At 34.7% G+C, this 21,676-nt stretch overlaps 1 pseudogene; it reads right to left on the bottom strand.

The window, feature by feature from the left end:
- Positions 1-1,197: 1,197 nt before the first annotated feature.
- On the bottom strand, positions 1,198-3,462 carry LOC141708128 (uncharacterized protein At3g49140-like; annotated as a pseudogene).
- Positions 3,463-21,676: the final 18,214 nt, after the last annotated feature.

Raw genomic sequence — 21,676 nt, 5'->3', positions numbered from 1 at the left:
AGAGCAACACCTCATTTTGTCGAACTGCCTTGGTTGATCTTCCAAGAGCATAAGGGGAAAAGATCTAACAATACATCAGATGTAAAGTTCTACTTCATTTGGATAAAATTTATAGACCCTGGTGATGTGAAAGATCATATTTAATTATATTAAAAGGATATTTCACATCACAAGGAGTTTTATTCGAATGATCTAGAATCTTACGTCTGATACAATGTGAAATTTTCTCTTGTCTTTCACACTCCATGCTGGCCTAAGTCAAAATTAACAGATCAATACACAATAGTTATTGTACCTCCAAATACACAAGTAAATTTATGGTATTAACTATTAACATATTACTAGGCTAAAAAATAGATTAGAGCAAAGGAGAAACAATGTTGGAGTAGTCATGAAAGGTGAGTTTCTTTCTTCTTTTGTTGCTTACCCTGGATCCTTGGAAACATCATATCATTCAGTTGTCTCTCAGCACTATATTTTGAAGCGGCATGCAATGCAATATATTGAAAAGAATAAAATTATTAGCAACAAGAAAAAAATTTAATGACAATAATACTGAAATAGGAGAGGTACACTAGTGGTGGCATAAGAAACCACAGTTTTATATTATCATTCACCTTTAGATGCAATTGTTATACATTAATAGTTTCCTAACAATAGTTGTGCTCATCATAGTTTCACAATTTTGTGCCACAATATAAACATCTCATTCAATATATAACATAGGTCTGTTATTTTACTGCAGACAAGGAATTCAACTAAACTTACTGATTTGTAATATGGGACAAGTCATTCCATATACTTAGCTGACCAATTTATAAACCTGTCAATTTTTTAAAACAATTTAGGACATAGTATAATCAATACCCGTTTTTTGAATGCAAAGCGCAGTGTTTGAACTTGTATTCCGGAGCAAACTCTCAAGTCCAAGCCAAGGCTATCTATAACTATAAGAGCCACCTCCTGCCATTGTTGAACAATTATTTCTTTAGAACAATTCAATTACAGACCTTCCACCATTTTAATAAATTTGAGGAAATTTTTTTACTCTATCTTCATATAATCTCCAACAATAAAGATGATGGATATAAATATCATGTAATATCGAAGATTATGCATAATATGGATGTAACCAGAACTTGATCAAACTCTTTCACCAAGAAACAACCACATTACCTCTGCCTGAATACCCTTGCATCACCAGTAGAATGATTTGAGAGCATGCGTGGTCTTTCCTTCACCATCTTTAAGACGGGATATAATTTTGGCAGCCGAGTGTGCAATGGCATCAGGTTTAGCTCTCCTAAAGTCATCTACTTTAACGAAAGTCTGTCAATCATTTAGACAAGAAAATGTTATCATAACCTTTTTATTTATTTTTTAGGAGTATAAAATAAAGACCACTTTTTCACTTTTGCACACAAGTAAATAATTAAACTTATGGCAGAAGTATACCAAGTAAATTATGTCAAATGTTGTCAGACATCTAAATTAAGGAACCACCCAAGTATATCAGTTAAGGAACATATCATGATATAATAGAAAGATGCAGCAACATCGATAAATTAGATGCAAGTACGCAACTATCCTACATTTATTCCATGTAACATTTTCGGTAAAACTTCCCAATATACACACCATGGCAGGTTAGAAAAATATTTGATATTGTACAAACTGAAGGACAGGAACAAGTTAAGCCAAGGAAATAAAAAATAAAGGATATTCAAGATGAGATACATGATGAGTATAGAATGTTCTGCTACTGCTAAATCCAAGATATAAATAAACAACATCGAAATAAAATTCAGGTTATTAATTCAGATATTTACACTATAGTACTCCCAAGTGTAATTCCTAATTTTCCGAATAGCATATTTTCAGCAAATACTAAATGCAAACTCAGGTAGTTCTTTGAGTAACTTCAAACAGTTCAATAACCCGAAAATAATAATTTGATCATCTAATCCACATCACTTATAGTTTTCCAAGCAAAGCAACTAAGTCACCTTAGCCAGTTTTTTCGAAAGATATAATGGATGAAAGAGGCGTATGGTCTCCAGTTTTGCCCAGTCCCCTGGTGATTCATCAGAATCCTCCCCATCATCCTCATCATCAAGAACTGCAATCCACTCCTACAAAGATAAACATGAATGATGAAGAGGCTACATTACATATCATTTCTGATGTTTTACACAATTAAAGTAAAATGTTGTCACCTCTTCATAGTTGTCATCTTCTTCACTTTAATCATCATCCTCATCATTATCCTCATCATCTTCGCCGTCACTACTGTCACATCAACATCCGAAATACCAAAATTATCATCTGACTGATTCAGTAATTCCATCTCACTAAGCATTTCTCTAGTATCTAAACACTGATTCAGTAATTCCATCTCACTAAGCATTTATCTAGTATCTAAACCTATAATAACTTGTTGCAATGCAGAAAAACCTATAATAAGCCCCGGGATGTTGCTATAGAACATAAAAGATATCTAAAATCATTTTTTCTCCATACTTAAAGAGTAGTGAGCAGAATGAGAATGTAACTCCTATTCTTCATAAACTTTTGTGGAATAATATGAGAACCCATAGCTAGCTTTATACAAAGATGCACTAGTAAATACATGAAATAGTGTAAATTTAGGTATTGTAAGAATATTAAGTTATTTGTAGATAAAAGCAAGTATCATACCACAAGGGTATCCTCGGCAGTAAGAGTTTGCAGAATGTCTTAATCTTTCTTGACCTGAAATTAAATGTCTGATTGAAAGACAAAAGGCACATCTTTTAATACAATTACATAATACCAAAACCCAGGGCACCAACAGCATAACAATAATATCAATGAACTTACTTCCATTTTCATCGGTTATATAAGGAATATCAGGCCAGGAAATGTTCTCGGGAACCTCATCACTTAGCAGACCAGAAAACATCAACAATGCCTTGCTGTTTACCTGAAAAAATATTATTATGAGTAATGTTACTTGGGCTAAATTACAGGATCAACACTTAAAGCTGTAACATAAACATATTACGGAATTCCCATGGCCCAACTGAAAGATATAAAAGCATCATGGTGAAGAGGATTTTGTAGGTCAGATTATGCCAGAACATCATTTAACAAATAAAAAAACACATAAAACCCATCAAAGCCCCAATTGAAAAAACCTAACTGGAAAACACCTTTAGCTAAAATTCTAATTGAGAAACTTGATTGCAGAAGAAGAATACCTGATTGTAGAACAAGAAGACTTGGTGAAGCCCCAAATCGATGTGTGTGGATTAACTGAGAACCATGAATGTAAAAAGAAGGAGGCCCAATTGAATCTTTTTGCGGTAAAGTCTCAAATCCGTTAGTGGGAATCGATTGAACCAACACTAGAAAAAGTAGAATAGACATCGTCTCAAAGACATCGGTTGTTTTTGGCGCCGATGTAAAAGGTGTTTTAGACATCGGTTTTGAGCAACCGATGTCTTTTGGTTTTATAAACATCAGTGTTTTAGTTAAACCGATTTTATATGTCTGTTTTAAAAAAAATAATCAGCGCGTCTTCCCCGTTTCCCCCCTTAGCAAATATTTCATGCCTCCAAGTTACCCCCCTCTGTTTTTTGCCTTACCCAAATTCTCCCCTTTTTTTCACACACATTTTCCCCCTCTTTTCAATTAAAAAGAAAACAAAAACATTAAAAACATAAAACCAAAAGCAAAAACAAAAAACTCAAAAACATCTCTCTTCATTCTATCCTATCTCTGAAGAACACCCACATCACCTATTTTCTCTCGAATCTCGATTACGCTCTCTCTCTCTCTCTCTTCACTCTCTCCTCTCTCTGAAGAACACCCACAGTAATTTCGTCAATCTCTATTGAGTTTCACTCCCCTAATCTGTATCGTAATTTTTATCTGATTTCGTCTGTTCACTTCTCTCATCAGAATTTCATTGTAATGTTCATTTGGATTTTCTTGCCGACGTATCCCGATTAGACATCGCAGCGATATTGTCCATCTCTACTCTTTTGTAATTACAATATCTCTCTCCCCCCCTTAATGTTATATTAATGTTTATATGTTTGTGCGTGCATGTATTTGATTTCGATATTATTGATTTTGCAAGGTTTTCATGACGTTGATGGCGAATAAGAAAGTAATATAGAGGAAAAGAGCCTCTGGATCTGTATTTGCTGTTGCGATTCTTGTATCGTTTTTGATATTAGCTAAGTTGTACGCTCTTTAATTGTAGAATTTTAAATTGTTAATTTTTCAGTTGGATAAATGTTCAATTTATTCGATAATTTTACTTTTGTATTGGGTATTGATTGACATGATTATTGGTTGTAGTGAAGGTTTGTGATAAAATGGCAGAGGAAAAGAAACAACCTGTGTTTTGTAAGGTTACAGAATTTTGACCGGGAATTTATGGGCTTAATCTCACTGTAAGCGTGTCGCACTAAAGGTATGTATCATTATGTATCCCGCGGTCTACCAAAATTGGAAAACCATATAGCCATCTCTTTGTAAGCATATATCTCTTGCTTAAAGGGCGCATGCCACATTAATAATGCTCTTCTTTTTATTGTGGGATCTAATGTAGCTTTTATGTGGTAACCTGTATAATTTGTTTGGTGATCGTTTCTTGTATAGGCACTCTCAAAAGCTTTGACAGAAGATCATATCATTTATCTTAGGGCCCATAATTCCTGATATATTAATTGCGGTGAGGCATTTTGGATTTTCTTTAGTTGAACATCTGCCTTGAGTTGACTGAATTTATGCAGCCTTGATAGTATAGACATCACGTGCAATAACAATTTTAATTGATAAGAAAAGAATGAATGTTTGATTAAACTTAACCATGCTTAGTCTTATAAACTATCTACACTTTTTTGTTAATCAAATCCCCCATTGTTGTCAAATACTTAAAACTAACTATTATTTTACTGAAGACGGTTAAATCGAAGCACCTCCTGGTTAAAAGATTCTGTTGCGGTCATTTCCCACAGTGTTTTAGGATATATGGGAGTTCAAGAGAAATCCAAACTAGACCTTTTCCTTAAGAAGACGTATTGAATGTATTCCACTATGTTAGAAATTTAGCATTCAGAGGCATTGGACTCAATAGATTTATAGAAATATATATCTCTGTCAAATACATGTACGCTTTCAATGTTTATTATGCACATCCCAGCATTTGGGAGACCAAGATAAGTGTTTTTTGCTTCTTTTCTTGTGTGTGTCTTCTCTTGGAACTTTTGTTATGTCATGCATTAGGAATTGTAAAACATTGATAAGAAACTGATGTTACTGTTCCATCATGTGTAAGTTATTCAGAGTTCTTATATATCTAATAATAATATTAAAATCTTATGCAGATGTGCTGCTATGAATCGTGTAATGATATCATAATTTAGAAGTATGCCTTCTACTTCTTGCATTATAGTGACAGAAATTAAATTAGATATAAGGGGGAGAAAAAAAGGAGACAAACTTATACATCCACAGTGCACTCATCAAGTTTAATTTTAATTTAATTTAACTGTATGTATTACTCTTTATATAAAATTTGTAAAGTATTTAAATGTGCTTTTACTATATATACTGCTGTTTTTTGTCAGATATATAAATAGGGCTGTTTGAAGTTAATAGAAGGACTACTAGAGTAGAACTCTAGAAAATGCACGACTAAAACAAATCGTATCATATCCCAAAACAGAGCCGATAATTATCTAGTTTCATGAAAGATTAGGAGTCCTTATGAGTAGCAAATGCCCTCGTAGATATAAATCACGCCAGGTTATAATCAATAAATCTTTTTCCAGGATACCACAAATACAAAAGCTCTTCCTAGTTCTTAACTATCAATCATGTTCGAAGTCTTCACTGCGCTTATTCTTCTTTCAAACTTGCTACTGCTATTTCTTTTATGTTCATTTTCCTTTTCTCAAAGGGCCGTTGTTAGGGCGAAAACACGCGCTAATATTCACGCAAGTATACGCGTTCGCAAGTAATATAGAATACTTTCTAGTTCGTTCCCACAGAGACTCAGACTAATTTATTGTCTAATTAAACTCACGCACCAATGTATGATTACTTCTCAATGTTAAGACACTAATACTTAGAATTGTTGACTAAACATTAACTACAATTAACTACTTAATTAATCACTTAATTAACAATTCAAATTAACAATATTAAAACACTCATGAGATCACAACTTCATTACTACTTCCTTCAATAGCTATTGTTATTACCTTTAGCATGTGACAGTGATGATATTAATCGAATAACACGAAACTGATAAAAGCCAACTTTCATTGTACTAATACCATTCTACCAAACATCCATAATTAAGATAGAAGTTGAATAGGCATCAATTATGTTGAGTTCCTATATGTCTACAGAGATTGACAACACAACGATTTAAGCACAAGTTATTCCTTTTGATTACACAGGGCAAATAAAACTGTTAGAGTTACCCACTAATCATGCACACCATACATGAACCTATTCTAGCATGGCAAGTTCTAAATCTCAAGATCCACCGTCGCTTCACAAGAGATTAACACCCTATCTTATATGTTCGCGACGCACATAAGATGAATACGCACAACCAATACTAGATATCATACAATCATCACACACTAAAGTATTAAACAATTAACTAAAGAATTCCATAGTAAATCCGTTGCAAACCCATGATCACGATTAGCCCATAATAGCACTCATCGTCATCATGGGTTCATATGAAATCATGATAAACAAACACACGAAAATAATAACTAAACTAATTATATTAAATCAGAGTACGTCACAAGAGTAAATAGGTTCAAAGTAAGAAAACTAGCATCCAACATTACAACGAAACAAGAATCACAAGAAAATATGCTTCCTCTTCGTTGCTGTGTGCTAAAACGGTCTTCCTCCTTATCTCCTTCGCTCCTTGCTTAATACCACGATCCTCTCTCTTGAAAACGTCTCTAAATCTACTTATATAATAGTCCCATAAAACTCAGATTACATAGAAGTGGAAGCCAAACAGAAGTAGAAGTCCTAAAATAAATTGTCTTTTTTCCCGACCCTGCGCGGCCGCTCAGCATAGCTGAGCGGGCGCTCAGCTTTCTGCGCGGCCGCTCAGCATTGCTGAGCGGGCGCTCAGGACCCTTCTGGAAAATTCCTGAGTTTGCTCTGTTTCTTCGCCGTAATCTGCCCATTTCTTTCCTCTCGCAATAGCGAACACATGCCAAGGCTTATTCTTGATGATTACTCCTCCGAAATGCAACCAATACTCTGAAATGCATAAACACTAGAAAAACGCATCAAATACACAAAATACTTGATTTCAAGGCACCCATTTAAGCCATTTTAAGATGTTCTAAGTGGTATAAAATGCCACTTATCAGCCGTGTCGGAATTTGATGATTCTGAGTCTTTTGATACAGATGATAAGACTGCTGATCATGTTGATGAGTCCGGTGAGGCAGAATCCAAGTCTGTATGTATATGGCCTATAGACTACCTTTTATTTTTGTTATATGTCTCGCTAAAATTATCTACAAAACATATTTCACTCCTCGCATGGTTTCTTTTGTATGCATCAATGGTGTTAGCAAATGTCTTCATACTTATATTACATTTTGTTTCACAATATGGCCAAACATATATAATGTGCTACATTGGAGTACTTTGTTCGCTAGTTGGTTCTATATCAGTATGTTGTGGTATTTTTATTTCCTAAATTATTTAATTGCAGATTATACTTACAAAGTTTTTCAATAGCAAGTTAAACTTTTTAAGGTGTATTGTTTAACAAGTCATGAGTGTTAAGGCAATTGGAATTTCTTTAAAGCTAACATTATCGGGAGGGAATCAGCTAATTTATCCCCAAACATGGGCATTTACAATGGTAGTTATCCTTTATGTGCTCACACAAATGAATTATTTAAACAAGGTAAAATTCTAACTATGAACCTTCTAACTTTCTTCTCATTTTTTTCATCGGGCACTGAATGATCAGCAAGTTGTGTTTCTATGTGTTGTTCACCTAGCCTTTGATATAAATTGGTACAGATAGAACTGTATAACTATATGAGTACGAACAATAGATGTAGCCATCTCAGATTAGTTTGTTCAAGTGAAGCTTAGATTTAGCTCTTGGATTTCGTGAAGTTGGCTTATTACATGATCAAATCCTTTAATGCTATTAGTAGTTAGGCAGACTATTGAACTTTGTATCGTGAAGTGTAGTAGTAGTTGATCATTTTTAAGTCGAAGTATTAGACTATTGAATGTTATGAAATTTTTATTGGAAAGTTTTTTCTTTACAGTTGCATAAGTTCAAATGATGCTATATCATTGCTAAACTATAATGATGAATTTATCTTTTGGATTTTGGGTCATTTACTTATTAAATTATTTGTTCTACTATTACCTAGTGCAGACCTCTTAATGTTGTGTTATGGAACACAAAGTTTTAGTCCCTACAAAGTACAGCTGTATTTAGTAATAGTAATTTTTTTTCGGAGAGAAGGAAATTTTGTAGCTACTTGCTTATGCATTATGGTCTATATATTCAGGTCCAACACTATGAAAGGCTTTCACCTTTTGTTCCGTTGAATGTTCCTCTTGGATCTTTCTCTAACTTAAAAACTGGTGATTGTATTGTAACCTTTTGACGCCGAGAGATATACAATATAAAGGTCAGGAATAACTTTTAATGGAACTCCCACCTCACTGCATATTTTTTGTCTAGAGCATTACATGGTAATCTCTAAAAGATATAACACTGCAATGCATACGAGAGTTATGAATGTTTTTCTAGTATTGATATCAATGTACCATTTCTTTGTACTACTCTTAATACACTTCTTTTTAGCAATGTTGATTTCTCTAAACTACTACTTGATATACAAGAAGTTCCGGAAGATGAGCAATGGAAAGATGGACCTCCCCGCAAAGCTAAATAGTGGCATTCAACTTTTCAAACTTTACAACCATGGTTGGTGCTCGAGTTCTTAGCTTGCCTTGTGACATGGCCTACTTAGGCTGGTATGTATTCACTTGCATAGTTGCATATATGATATATGTGTTGTGACTTGAAATTTAGTATTCTAAAATAAACTCTTTGTAATTCTATTTTTGTTGTTTTGTTTTTCAGGGGACCAGGGGCCATGTTTATAATATTATCCTGGTGCCATCATATCTCTCAGATAATTTAAAATTCTATTTATAATCTCAGGCATATTTTTATGATAGTAGTACATCACAGAATCAGAAACATTGCTCTTATTTTTAATGGAGGGACTGTTTTTATGTTAATAAAAGAAAATTGTACCCCTGTATTCTTCATATAGTCACTTCACTTGACCGTAAATTTAGTAAATCAGTTTAAGAAATTAGTTCCAAAAAAATTAAATTAAAGTTATTATTGAAACTTTTGATGCAGCTATTCAACTATAACTTGGGTCGGTAGCATAGCTCATGGTCGTGTCGAAAACGTGAGCTACCCATACAAAAGCACTGGAGCTGATTCAATTTTCAGGGTCTTTAACACATTAGGCCAAATTGCATTTGCATTTGCAGGGCATGCTGTGACACTGGAAATTCAGACCACAATTCCATCTACTCCAGAGAAGCCTTCCAGAATTCAAGCCAACTTTCTATGTTTTGATTACATGTTGACGGATATTATAGCTAGTGCATAATTACATGTTGTACTTGATGTTTGGATACTGGTTAATGCATATATAGACAATTTGGTATTATGTAGTAATTGGTTTTGGAAATCTTTGGCTTGGCAATTTTTTTAGATTGGCAAATTTTTGGCATCAGTACAAAATTGATGATTATCAAGGCTTAATATATCAGTTTAAGTAGTACATAAACATCAGTTTATAAAAAACCCCGATGTTTAATACCACAATAGACAAAGGCATAAGAATACAAAACTGATGTTAAAGAGAACTTTATAAAACATTTGGTTAAAGAAATGATGTTATTAATTCTTATAGACATCAATTTAGTGACTATATAAATCAGTTCTCAGATAGGAACCGATGTTAAAGGTTCAATTCACATCGGTTTTGCTTGAAAATTGATGTTATCGGTATTAGTAACATCAGTTTAATGGGAAAAATCAAACAATTTGCTTATCTGGCATATGTTTAAATTGATAAAAATATCATATTAAATTAATATATAAATAATAGATGTGCATTAAAAATTTAACATCAAGATATATATATCGATTTCATACAAAAAACCGATGTTATATGTCCTCTTTCACATCAGTTTAAAAGCGATGTTAAATGGGGGGCTCTTTAACATCACCCATGAAGACATCAGATTTTTTCAATCGTAGACATCGATTTTTAGCCGATGTCTATTAACGTTTTTCCATTAGTGCAAGGCTCCTGAGGAAAGACCACCAGATATCGAAGAACTCGGACACCCGATTGTATTAAAATGACCTACAATGAAGAGAGAGAGAGAGAGAGAGAGAGAGAGAGAGAGAGAGAGAGGGGGGGGGAGAGATGTAGAGAGGCAAAGTTTTATTTTGTTTTGGGGTTTTAGTTTTAGGTTTTAGGTTTAATTTTCATTTCCCCCTCATGTCTTGAGTGACCCGCCTAAAATTTTGGTTATTGGTTATATATTTTTTAAGACCAATGGTAACATCAGTTATGGTATAACCGTAGATGTCTCATTTTGTCTATAGTTACACTAAATGTCATCAATGATTACAATAAAAAAGTGTAAGCATAGATAGGCAAAAATAATTTTAAAGAACCTATGGTCACACTTTAGCTGATTACACTGTAAAAAACCGTTATAACAGGTCATATATGGTGTAGTGGTAGCAGCTACTTAGGAAGTCAGTAAGCTAACAAAAGCTAATGAGAAGCTTGAGAGTGAGAAAAAAAAGATGGATCTGCTGCTTGTGGAGCTTGAGTCAGTCAAGCAAGAAAATGAATATTTGTCAAATAAGCCGAAGTGTGCTGATGAGATTGAAGCTGTGTTAAGAGAGAAAATTGAAAAAAATGAGGTGAAACTGAAATCATTCAGGTTTGCATCTGAGTTGGTTGGTCAGTACCATGAGAAGAACAAGCCATATGCTAACATAGCTATTGGTCTTGATTTTGATGCCATGAATAGCAATAAGAAAGCTATAGGTGGTAAAGAAAAAGCAACTGAAAATGAAGATGTTCCAGCTATGCTGAGAAAGGTTGGTTCACCTATGTTCAAAGCATGTGAAGTAGATTTCAGTGAAGAAGAGTTGATCATAAAGCAAGAAATTGATGATGAAGACAATGAGAAGAAAAATACAGAAACAACTCCAACTTCCAAAGCTGAAAAGAAGCCCATGGTCAACCAAGATTCCAAGACACCGGTCAAGGAAGTAAAAACTGAAGATGCAAGAAAGAAGAAGGAGAATAGAAGTGAGAATATTGGGATAGACAAGAGCAATAATTTTTCTTATGTTACAGATGCTCCAAGAAAACAATGTAAAAAATATGGCTCTGTGAATCATCTAACTCATCTTTGCAAAAAGGTTGTTAGCAATCCAGGAGTGGGAGCATGCAAGTACAATGAAGCAAAAATTGAAGATCCCTACTCATTCTGTGACAAGTTTGATTGCATACCTTGCAACATGAAAGTAATAACAATTTGCCACAAGCTGAGAGTTGATCTTAATGAAATCAATATCGAGTCTTCAGCCAAAAAGGACAATGCACATCATTCAGTGAATTATATTTTTTCTGAATCATCAAACTCTACCTCTATCAAATCTGTTAACAAAAGAATAGTACCCAATACTGCTTGGGTTGCTAAACACACCTAAACTCATTGTGTGCAGGGCAAAGGAAAGAAATTTATATGGATCATAGATAGTGGATGCTCAAGACATATGACAGGTGATATGACCTGCTATCACAGTTTGAGGAGAAGGCTGGCCCATTAGTGACTTTTGGAGACAACAACAAAGGTTTCACAATGGGATATGGCAAATTAATTACTGGAAATGTTGTCATTGAAGATGTAGCACTGGTAGCTGGCCTTGAAGTGAATCTCCTTAGTGTTAGTCAATCTACAGACAAAGGATTCAAGGTCTCATTTGACAAAGGAGAATATATTATATCAGCAAAAAGACTGGTGAAGTTTCTCTAAAAGGAGCAAGGAAAGGAAGCTTATTTGTTGCAGTCTTGGACTCAGCAAATAAGGATGGAATTTGTTACTTCTATACAATGGCATCTGTAGATCAAAGCAAGCTATGGCAAAGAAGCTATTTCACTTGAATTTCAAGGCAATCAACACTTTAGTCAAAAAGGAATTAGTGAGAGACATGACTAATCTGGAGTTTGCTCAAGATGAAGTATGTGATGCTTGTCAAAAAGGAAAAATGAAGAGATCAAGTCATAAGATTAAAACTGTGAATTTTATAAGTGCACCTTTGCAACTTATTCACATGGATTTATTTAGACCAGTTAATGTCTAGTCAATTTCAAGAAAAAAATATGTACTTGTGATGGTGGATGACTACTCAAGATATACATGGGTACAATTTATGCACTCTAAAGATGAAACTCCACACATCATAATTGAACACATCAAGAAGATTGAAAAGCAGGTTGAAGATCAGAACTGTGTGAAAAGATTAAGGATTGATAATGGAACAGAATTTAGTAATGCAACCTTAACTGAATTCTGCAAAGACAAGGGCATTATTCAAGAATTCTCAGCTGCTAGAACACCTCAGCAAAATGGGGTAGTTGAGAGAAAAAACATAACACTAGTAGAGGATGCTAGAACAATGCTGTAAGATGCAAAGTTTGTAACAAGTTTTTGGAAAGAAGTTGTGAACACTGCATGCTACACTCAAAACAGATATCTCATTAACAAGAATCTTGGAAAGTCACCCTACTCAATCCTGTCTAAAGGAAAGCCTACTATGAAGCATCTTCATGTGTTTAGAAGCAAGTGCTATGTGTTGAAGGAAAACTTTGAATATGTGCGAAAATTTGACTCTAAAGTTTTTGAGGCAATTTTACTGGGATATTCATTGGAGAGAACTGAATACAAAGCTATGTGATTGAACAGAAGGAGATTATGGAAAGCACAGATGTTACTTTTGATGATGAAAAATGTCCAGGCTTGGAATGCCTTAGTGAAAATGAAGTTGAAGCTCTAAAGTTTGAAAATCTCAACATTGATAGTGATTCTGATGATGAAGCTGAAGTCAATACAAACCACAAAATTAATGAAGAATCTACTGATCAAGTGAATTATGAGAATGGAAGCCCATATCAAACACCTGAATTCGATAGCACAAACTCAGGAGGAGAAAGAGAAGAAAACTCTGGAATTCATACCAATCATGAAGAAGAAGTAGAAAACACAAGTCAGTAAACTCACATAAGGAAATGGGATATAAGTCATAATGCAGATGTTATTATTGGTGATCCCAATGCTGGAGTGAGGACTAGAAGTGCAACTGCAAATAAATGCCTTCATGCATGTTTTCTTTCACAAGTTGAGCCAAAGAAAACTGAAGAAGCTCTACTTGATCCTGATTAGATATCTGCTATGCAAGAAGAGCTAAACCAGTTTGAAAGAAACAAAGTTTGGAAATTGGTTCTTGCACCAAAGAACAGGAGTATAATTGGAACAAAGTGGGTGTTCAGGAATAAAATGGATGAAAATGGAATTGTTACCAGAAACAAAGCAAGGTTGGTTGCAAAAGGCTACTCACAGGAGGAAGGAATTAACTATGATGAGACCTTTGCTCCAGTTGAAAGACTTGAAGCAATAAGGATCTTTATTGAATTTTCTACACACTCTAACTTCAAGGTGTATCAAATGGATGTGAAGAGTGCATTCCTTAATGGTGAGTTGAAAGAAGAAGTTTTGTGCAACAACCACCTGGTCTTGAAGATTTAGAATTTCCAAATTTCGTACACAAGTTACTCAAGGCTCTCTATGGAATAAAACAAGAACCTAGAACTTAGTGTGATACACTTTCAGAATTTTTAATCAAACATGGATTCACTAGAGGAACAATAGACAAGACACTCTTCTACAAGAAGCATGGTGATGATATGATCCTAGTTCAGATTTATGTGGATGATATTATCTTTAGTTCCACAAATGAAAAGCTTTGTCAAAGATTTTCCAAGCTTATGCAGAGTGAATATGAAATGAGTATGATGGGGGAATTGAGTTACTTTTTTGGACTTTAAGTCAGTCAAAGAAGTGATAGAATCTTCATCAGCCAAACTAGGTATGTCAAAGATTTATTGAAAAAGTTTGGTATGGTTGATTGTTCACCTGCATCTACTCATATATCTACAGCTATAAAGTTGGATGAAGATAAAAAGGGCAAAATGTAGATATTTCAAGCTATAGAGGAATGATTGGATCTTTGTTGTACTTAACTGCAAGTAGACCAGACATCATGTTTGCTAGATGTCTGTGTGCAAGATTTCAAGCCAATCTAAAGGAATCACACTTGATGGCTGTGAAGAGGATTTTTGGATACTTGAAGGGGACTCCAAACTTGGGATTATGGTATCCTAAGGGAACTGGTTTTGAAGTTGTTGGATACACAGATGCAGATTTTGATAGATGCAGGGTTAACATAAAGAGTACTAGTGAAAGCTGTCAGTTTCTTAGAAAAAGACTTGTATCCTGGTATAACAAGAAACAACAATCTGTGTCAACTTCTACAGCTGAGGCTGAATACATAGTTGCTGGAAGTTGCTGTGCTCAAGTGCTTAGGATTAGAAATCAACTAATGGATTACGGCCTAGTGTTACACAAAATCCCAATTATGTGTGACAATACTAGTGCTATATCTATTGTGGCTAATCCTGTTAATCATTCTAGAACAAAGCACATTGATGTAAGGTACCATTTCATTAGAGAACATGCTACAAATGATACCATTGGGCTCATTTTTGTTCCAACAAAAAACAATTAGCTGATATTTTTACTAAACCTTTGGATGAAGCAACTTTCACTAGACTTGTAGGTGAAATTGGTATGTTAAATTCTTCATCCTAAGGCAATAACTCAGCTAATGTTTTGCAACAGATTAGTTTCTAGTGAATCAAAATTAATTTGATTTAATTGAAAATTAACTGGAATATGAATTATAAATATTTCAAAAATCTTTGCATATTATTTTTCAAAATTCAAAATTTAGCTTGAAATTTTTCAATTCTAAGAAAACTGTCTAAATATTGATTTGCATTTTCAATATGTAAAATTAGCACAATACAGAATCAAATTGATCAAAAGTATATAGAAAACTGATTTCTCGATAAGTCTAATTGACTTATCGACAAGTCATTTTAAGACTTCTTGAGTGAGTTCTCGACAAGTTAATTCTGACTTCTCGAGGGACTTCTCGATAAGCTTAATTATGACTTATCGACAAGTCATTGTAGAGTTCTCTATAAGTGTTAACTCACAAAGTTCTCTATAAGTATAATTTTAGACTTATAAATTACTTAGAACTGGGATAATTTAACTCAATAAATTATTTTAGTAAAATACTTTTGACAAAATCATTCTGATTTTATTTTGATTTATTCAAATAAAAATTGGAAACAATTTAGTCCATTTTCGACAAACTAGGTATTTATTTGACATCTCGATAAGTCTTTTTCTAGTTCTCGAGAAGAATCAGAAATATGACATATCGATATGTATCTATTTTCTCTATATGACTTCTCGATAAGCAAATTCCAAATGTTTATTTTTAGTTCTCGATAAGTCATTTATCTTTTACTATAAATACCCAGACTTCACGACATACACATCCTTACGCCTTCGAGAACTCAAAGTGACCTAATTTTCAAATCCAAACCGATTTCTCTCTCATTTCAAGCTCTTTCTCTCTCATTTTTCTTACCTATTCTTTCTTACTCAACAACAATGACACTCAACAATGTTAGAGCTGATATCCCCAAGAATGGAACTAACTACCTTTCTTTTACTGATGATAATCAGGCCCCTGATTCTTTCAAGGGGTTTGTCAAGTTTTTGTCGGAATCATATCTTGCAGGTGCTTTAACTACTAACCCAATCATGTACCTGGATGTTCAGTATGAATTTTGGATAACTGCTGTGGTGAGGACAATTATGAATGACAACTATATATCTATGGTGGTGACTTGATCAATTGGAGGTCAATAAATTGAGTTCAATAAGTTAGATGTGAATGTAACTTTAGGTCTTCCAACCAAAAATATGGTGGAGGTGCCAACACATGATGAGCTAGCTGAGTTCATGGATTTCATAAACTATGGTGGAAGAATCAACCTAGCAAGTCTAAACAGAACAAACCTGAGAAAGAATGGTCCTTTTTGTTTGATTCTGTAGTGAGGGCCTTCACCTGCAGGAAGACAGGATATGACAACATATCAAGTGTTGTGTAGAAGCTGATGTACTCCATAGCCCACAACAGACACTTGAATATTGGTCTATTGATCCTGGAAGAACTTGCCACTAGGCTCACAATGCCCCTAGCTGCAAGAGGTAAGGAAATTTTCTTTCCTAGATTTATCATGTCTACTTTAAATCATAAAGTAACAGACATTCACTTACTAAATGGTATAGATAGTACAAAAATAGGCAATTATAAACAAGTGTCCAAAATTATATTTGGCTCACTTAGTACAAAGAATAAGGTAACTGTAAGTCTCAAAATCACTCCATTCATGAGGGAGAGGTTTAAGACTTACCCTTACACCATGCCTGACATGAGGTCAAATGTTGAATCTAGTACAACTATGACTCCTGTCTCTGTGGAAGTACAAACACAAGACAATCAACAAGGGCCTTCCTAAGATGAGACCACTTCTTTTGTACCACTAGAAGCTATGAAGCCAACCACTTCATCCTCTCAAAAGGGTGAAGTGAGTAAAAAGAAGAGAAAGCAGGCAAAACTGACAATCATTAATGAGAGTGGTGAGGAACAAACATAAACTGAGTCATCCTTGGTCAAAAAGAAACCAAAGAAGGCTAAAAACTTGGAGTTGACCACTCAAGCCACCTCTGCATCCTCTCAAAAGGATGTAGTTGTAACACATGGACAAAACTAAACTCTAGGGGCATCCTCTCAATAGGGTGTCTCTATTGAAAAGAGCACTCTCCCTATGCACCATGTAATGAGTTTGCACAACCAACACTTGAAGCAATTCAAGTGCATGGAAGGAGAAATAGGGATGGCACACACAAGAAGAGCACATCCCTTGAAGCTCCCTCATCTAATCCTCAAGTGTTTCCAACTTCATGTGATATAGTTCAAGAAACTGTGCTCACCACCCAGACACCACATCTAGATGGGGAGAGGCTACTAGCTGGGGTAGACCTTGATGACACCATCACAAACATGAGGGGGTTTCATCAGCTTTTACTAAAGACCCCATGGTAGTTACAGATGCACCTTTATGTGTAAATCATCCTTCACATGTTGTAAGGTTTGAGGGTAGTACTCCTGAAGGGGAGCTATCTAAATCCTCTCCAATTCAATTGGAGGTTCCTGTTATAGGAACAACCCCCCTCACAACCCTAGTTGAAAGTGCACTAACAATTGAGGCTAGGATTCAATTGCAAATGATCCTGCTATAGGGGAGGCAAGTTTAGCACATTCAAGTGCAAGCTCACTGCAAAATAAGCAAGGGTTTGAGGCTAGAGTACAAGACAGTAACCTAGCCAACTCCCCTCCAATTCAATTGGAGGTTCCCACTACAAGTAAGGAACAACAAACCGTCAAAACCAATAAGCAATCTATGAGTCAAACTGTGACTCCAGTCATAGGTGGTTGAATTCCTTCAGAACAACCTTCTACTTCTCAATCTCAATAACCTCACGTCAGCCCACAATGGCTACAGAAAACTGAAACTCAACCTACAACAATAGATGATCTCCTAGTTGAGAAAATTTCTGGACTAGCCAACATCTCACAGCACCTTCTGACCTCAGATATGAGCAACCAAGACTATCAAGCCATTCTGCTAACATATAATGAAGAAGTTGAAAATCAAAAGCAGAAAATAGTCAATGAAGCTGAGCAAGATGGTAATGTAGATGCTTGGTTATCTAAGGACTTTTCTCTGGAAATGGATCAGGTCTTGGTTAGGTTTAGAGATGAATATGTCACCATACTGGGGAGTAATGCCAAGATCCTGACTCCACAAGATATCTATGATGAAATCAATGATGTATACAAAGCTCAACTCAAGGCTTTTCACCAATTTGGAAAAGCTCTAGAACTCAAGTTGATTGGTCATGAAGATAAGATAAGGAAGCTGGTGAGAGAGAAGATGGATGAGATTATTCCTTCTCAAGTCGAAATCACTTCTAAATTTCAACATTTTGCAGACCAAATGGCAAGATTTGATCTGATTTATGTGTTAAAAGATGTCAAAAATCTCGGACAGTCTTTCATTACTTTGCATGAGGTGGTTCAACAACAAATTACAAGTTCAAATGATACAAAGCTCAAATTGAACCAGCTTCATCAAAGTAGATATGAGCCTTCTGCACTGCTCATAGAAGGAATAAGGGAAGCTGTGGAAGCAACCTTTGGGTCCTCAGTCCCTTCAAGCTCTCAACAACCTACTTCAACATCTACAAATCTCCAGATTCAGGCTCTCCAACAAAAAGTCTCAACTCTGCAATCCTCCAATGATTCTCTCACAGCTCAAGTGCAAGCTCTCACCTCTCTGGTGCAGAGTCAACATGTAGACATACAGACCTTGGTGGATTCCCACAAGCACTTATAAATGCAAAATTATATGGCTTTGGGAGCTATCACGGGCAAGCTTAACATTCCATTGCCTGCACTTCCTGAGTCTGTGAGGCCAGAACTACCAAATCCCCTCATTATGCCTGTTCCCAAGACTAAGGGGGAGATAAAAGCAAGGATTCAACAATCCAGGGATGCTGGTAAATCAAAGGAGCATAGAAAATTGACATCAACCACTCAGACTGCTCCAAGCTCTTCTAAAGCTTAATTATCAAAAGATGTTGGAAAGGATAGACTTCTAAAAGCTGCAGAAGGACCTTGTCAAGATCGAGAATTTAATGAACTACTGTCAGTCTTAAGGGCGTCTCTCCACAATAACTATATCACATACAAGAAATCTTTGGCAAACAACACCAGTTTTGTTAGAGTGGTAATTTTCAAAATTGACAATTTTCTGGAGAAAAGAATCATAGAATATGTGAATGACTGTGTTTTGGACAGATGTCTACAGATGTCTCTCACCAATCTTCAAAAATTGAGAGCAACTAAGCTGGATCTCGTGATTGATAAAGTACATGCAGAAATTCCAAAGGACACCCAACTGCTAAAGGAACTCAAAAATGCTCAGATAGCTGCTTTTCCTGAAACCTATCTCTATCCAAGGAGGGGATTGCCTACATATGTTCAAAATCCAGAAAATGCAGATACTTTATAATTCCAAAGAATTGTGTAAGAAATAACTTGATACTGATAATGACCCTTGAAACTGATCTCAAGACCAAGATAAACAAGAAACCTGAAGATGGGGAAATTATTAGAATCTTGGGGAGATATCTTTAGAATGCAGAGACCATGTTACCAACTACAGATTATAACTTAAAGGATGACAAGGATGATGATAAGCAAAAGCAAGATGATTAAACTACCTTATGGCTCAAATCCAAGTCATACCTCTAGAGCAACTGGTGGCAAAGATAAGAAGCAAGAAGAAAAGAAGGGAGATGATAAGAAGAAAGGAGTAGAGAGATGAAGAAGGAAGACACTTCAGAACCACAACAACAAACCCTAAAAATCCAAACCAATCAAGGTCAACTCTCTAAGACAACAAACTCAAATAGCAAACCACCTCAAACCTAAAAGCCTAAATACTTGTTCAAACAAACTGCTAACACCTTTCTGAAAATACCAATCACCTCATGCCAAACATCTCTAAAGAAAATTTCAAACCTACATTCTGTTAAGCCATCAACCAAAGTTCACTACAAATATGTTGGGAGAAAACCAAAGAAACTGCAATTAACTGAGAGGGCCATCTGGAACTGTTTCAATCAAATAGATTTTCTACCTCTGAACTGGTACGTCTCAAATGAAGACTACTTTCAACAATTAGCTGAAGAAGTGGTCAAAGTTTGGGTTGTGACACCAAGGGAAGTAAGAATCTACTATCAATATGGAACCTTCACATTTCTTGGTAAACATTTAATGGATATATTTTCACCCACATAAATCAAAAGAGTGATAAGCTTACTGAAGGATAAGGATTCTGTAACTAAGGCATGCAGATCTGTTTTGGCTGAATGGTTGGTAGAAAGGGAAGAAAAAAGAGCAATAAATAAGGCTGAAAGTGAGGAGAGGAAGAGAAAGTATAATAAGGAGATAGAAATGTACATTCAAAAATCTGAAGATCTCAAGACAAAAGGGATGAGCAGAATAACCAAGGATGGACAATTTCTAAATATCAAGATTGGTAGATTCTCAAGAATTAGGGTTGGTTTCTTGGATAGTTATCCATTAGCAGATAAACTCAAACGTTTAGATGCTCTAAGAGGAACACCAATCATAGAGGAACTGGAAGTACTTGTAAAATTAAAGAACCTCATTAGAGAAGAAACAAGAGATGAGATATTTGATTAATGAATATAGTTGTCGAACTCTAGAAATTTTTATGTATAAATTTTGTACCTCTGTCAATTATTATGTAATGATTAATTGTTCATTTTATCTTGGGGTTAGTCTTGTTAATGAATTTGTGATAAGCAATCTTATAACGACCCGTATTTCTGTATTATTAAAGGTGTAATTATTGAATAATTAAATAAATAAAATATATTATGGTTCTGTCAGTAGTGTGCTGTATTAATACTAAGTATGTGTGACTTATTGGTGTACGAGAATTATTTGTGTGGTTAATTTCTAAGCCGTAGTGTTTTATTTTTCCTTTTAAAAGTGGTATTATTGAGAATTTATTTTTAAAAATATTGAGATTATCTATAAAATCATTTTTATTTCTTTATAATATTATTAATTATTTTTAGGAATTTATAAAATTTAGAAACCAATATTTCATCGATTATTTACTCCTAGATGATTTTCTGATTGTATTTAAGAGTAAATTCAATATTTAATTTCAGAATGTTTCAAAAATTATGAAACTCATATTTTCTTAGATTTTGAATATTTCAAGAATTTTAAAATTATTTCGGAAATTATTTCGGATTAAATTCATCCGCACGTTTGTTCGCTAAATTGTAAAATGTGGGTATGATGTGCAATTAAAAAATGATTTAAAAATTATGAAAATTTTATTTTATTAGTGTATATTTATTTCGGGAATTTTAAAATTATTTTGGTAATTTTACGGGTTACTTTTACCCGCAAATTAGTTCGTTAAATAATGAAATACGGAAAAAAATTGGACTGAAATAGGAGGTAAAGGGCAATTCAGGACCCGTGTTATTGTTCCAGGATATCACTTGATACGTGTCAGCATTTCTGATTTTTTAGAAGAAAAAAAAACAACATAAAAACATGTAAACAACCCCTGTTTTCCCTATTCTCCCCATTTCTGTTATATCTCTCCCGAAAATCTCATAGTCTCTCTCAATCTATCCTCTCTCGCCTCCCATCTCTTCCACCCATCTC

Source organism: Apium graveolens, chromosome 1 (genome assembly GCF_009905375.1).
Source record: "Apium graveolens cultivar Ventura chromosome 1, ASM990537v1, whole genome shotgun sequence".
NCBI lineage: Eukaryota > Viridiplantae > Streptophyta > Magnoliopsida > Apiales > Apiaceae > Apium > Apium graveolens.
The sequence above is the reverse complement of the archived record's forward strand: the minus strand, read 5'-3'. Positions and strand labels throughout refer to the sequence as shown.